Here is a 3,668-nt window from a genome sequence, read left to right on the forward strand (position 1 = left end):
GGTCTTTACAGTTTTAGTAATAAACAATTTCAAAAGAAAGTCTGTTTCCCTGGCATAAAAAAATGTATATTAAAAAGCCTTTATTGATCTATTGTTTAAAGTTGTCTGGATGGTTGTTGTCTTGCATACGTAGCTGCAGGTTTGGGGGCATCCAAATGGGGGTGTCAGGAAAGAGGTGCACGAATGTTAATGGTATTATTGTAATATGTTTGTCCAAACTCTAGATTTAAATTGAGAAGGTGCTGAAATTGTCTCTGCACACACTTGCTTATGATAGAAAGACTCACACGTCAGTCCCTTAACAAAATGTGCCTGCAACTGGGCAAGTATATTAGCAGCAACAAATACGACGAGTATAATTACAGCAAGATATGTTTAATCTATTTTAAAGTCTTGTGGAGATCTAAAAATTGCAGTCTAAAAATCACAGCTTGCAACTAAATTGATTTTGGAGGTTTATGTTAGGGCCACCTTACAATTAAAACATTTATTGTGGCCGAAAAACGTTCCCACCAGTGGATTAGAGGTTAATCAGAACCTGAAAGCGTTCATTGATTTCTCTGTTTAAATTTATTATGGAGCAGAGTCCCTGAGACCTTGCTCAACCTTTCAGCTAATTAAAGAATTCATAGCAGCTTGAAGTATTAAATTACACTAAAATTTAAAGCATCATTGTAAAATATGCTAAATGCACGCAGTACATAAATTATTCAATGCAACTGCTTATAATTTGGCAAAATGTTTATAATCCAGGAGGTACACCAAGGGGTAAGCATCTACTTCTGGACAGGCATAGGCCACACTGAGTAAAATCTGCCATACCAGGAGCCCCGGTTTTTAACCTGACCTCATCTACAAAAAGGGAAACCAAGCCGCCACATCAATCGCATATGGGCTCCCTCCACTGACCGCCGGGGCTGAGCAGCTGAGGCACGCAGGCATATGGTTGGTTCAGCTTTTCCTTTGAACCACAAAACCTTTCACTCAGAAGCCTTTGCTCATCCTGTGTCATCACACATAGATAAGAGGAATTAAACATTAAAAATAGCAGCTAGATATAAACTAAAATAGTCAAAATAAATGGAAAATACAATTTTGTCAAGTATACCATAACATCCTAACATGCCTTAACAGCTGTAATGTACATTAATGACATTACACTATTGTAATGCTTAATGTATATTAAAGCTGTTAAGGTATACTTACAGGTTGCTTATGAATGTTCTATGAATGCATTATGAAGGTGCACTGAATGCCCTACGAATGCATTATAAAATCATCATGAAGCTGCAATTAATGTAAAGCGTTACCAACATTTTTGACTTGTTTATGAAATTGAATGAAAAAAAAACATGAACATGATTAAAAATACTAAATCGTAAAATAAGAACGTTTCTCTGGTTCTCCTGTCGACGTAACAGATTTGCCAATGGAAGTGAAGGCATTACCGACAACGTCAGAACACCGAGCCATGTGAACCACCCACATGTCTTATTTTAAATTATGAATTTTTTATTATTCAAAAAATTATTTAAAAATCTGCAACCTCCCCAACCCCATGACAAAATAAACAGTCCTCTATGTGTGTACCGTAGAGTTGCCACAATTAATATTCAGCAATCGTTTTTGTGAAAATGCACATTTAAGAAGTGCCCAGTTTGTGAATTCTTACTACAGACTTCAGACTTGTTGCTACTCTGCTGGTTAAGTCAACAGATCCGTAATATACATGTAAATCGGGATCCAGAGTGTCCATCAGGTTAGATCCAGCCATTCGCAGGGCACACTCACACACCAGTCATTCACACACCAGTCACTCACACACCAGTCACTCACACACCAGTCACTCACACATGCACACCTACGGGCAATTTAGCAACTCCAATTAGCCTCAGCATGTTTTTGGACTGTGGGGGGAAACCGGAGTACCCGGAGGAAACCCCACGACGACGTGGGGAGAACATGCAAACTCCACACCAATGTAACCCAGGCGCAGACTCGAACCCGGGTCCCAGAGGTGTGAGGCAACAGTGCTAACCACTGCACCACCATGCCGCCCCCTGTATGCTATTTCATTCTATAAAAAGAAACTTACTGTACTGTACAATAAAGTATTTCACCACTGCTTCTTCCTCAGCTCCCACTGTTTGCTAGCACATGCATCTTTTGATTTCTTATTGCAATCTGTGCTTTATTTTTTTCGTGAAATGTAAGTGCAGTATCTGTTTATTAAATGCTGTGGTTTAATATGTACATTACTATTTCAGTACTGTGTATACTGTCCTTAATGTCTTGCCTCTCATATAACTTGAGATACGCCAAAATTGACATGCAACAAGTGGTCCTGGTTCCAAATGCGGAAGTCGATGGATATCTGTACTTTATATGCTGTAATGTGCTGGGTGTCAGACATTGCAATGCACCATGCTTTGATTTTGACCCGTTAGATCAGAGGGAGGTAATCTTATCCAGAAAGGGCCGCTGTGTATGATGGTTTTCACTGCAACTCTCTGAACAGCGACCCTAACTGTTATCCCAATACCTTGATCTTGCTAGCATATTTAAATGTGTACCTATTCAGGAATATAGTGGTGAAGGCATTCAGAGGAGGACTGATGATTATCAAAGGGAACAAAGGGGCTTTTCAGACAGATTTTCGCCCTAGTCCAGTACTCATTGACAGCCTAATACACCGTTTTTCAGTTTCTCTTGATAGTCAATATATGTCACAGGATGTACATTACTCTGATGGGCAGGCCCTCTTACATATGATGGAAACACTACAACAACTTAAGAATAAGGGTCAGAAGAGTGAAATACATATAATGAGTGTGTAGCTCAGCAGACTAAGACTCTGTGGCTGTGATCAGAAGGTCGACAGTTCGTGCTCAGAATTGGCAGAATAGCCACATGTCCACAGGCTTTTGAACAAGACCTGAAAACCCTGGGGGCCTCAAGGTAGCAGTGTCTTCACTGTGACCCCCAAGCTTGTTCTTGCCTTTATAGAGAGTAAGATGGGGCAAATTATTAATCCCATGGGGCCTCAGCAGAATTACAAATTAGTACAAGGAAAATAGTTGTTAATTTTACATACTACCTTCTGCTGGCCTTATGAGAATATTCAGATTATCATTTTTCCCCATAATTGCAATTTTAACATAAAATTTATGGTTTTCCCATGGTCCTGTGGCCGCTTTACATGGTAATTATTGATGAAAACTTTTTTGGAAAGTGAAACAATATTAAAATTGCTTTATTGCGTAAAAAAAAACTGTTTTTGTTTAGTAAAATAATGTTTTTTCGCTTTTTATACTGCCGTCTTGTGGCAAAATTTAAGTACTGCAGTTTGAAAATAATTAAATGATTTCTTCCCAAAATTGCAGTACCTACTTTTGGCCACGAGATGGCAGCAAGAAAATAGAAACATTATTTTCCCACAGTCTACTAGCAGCTTTGTATGGTAATTGTTTGTATTAAAAATACATTGGACTAAGTCAAATTATTTTAATGAAGAATTTACATCAAAAAGCTGCTAGTAGACCGTGGGAAAATAATTTTTCTATTTTCTTGCTGCCATCTCGTGGCCAAAAGTAGGTATTGCAATTTCGGCAAGAAATCATTTGTTTTCAAACTGCAGTACCTATTTTTGGCCACGAGATGGCAGCAAG

The sequence above is a fragment of the Brienomyrus brachyistius genome, chromosome 23 (assembly GCF_023856365.1).
Source record: "Brienomyrus brachyistius isolate T26 chromosome 23, BBRACH_0.4, whole genome shotgun sequence".
NCBI classification, from domain to species: Eukaryota; Metazoa; Chordata; class Actinopteri; order Osteoglossiformes; family Mormyridae; genus Brienomyrus; species Brienomyrus brachyistius.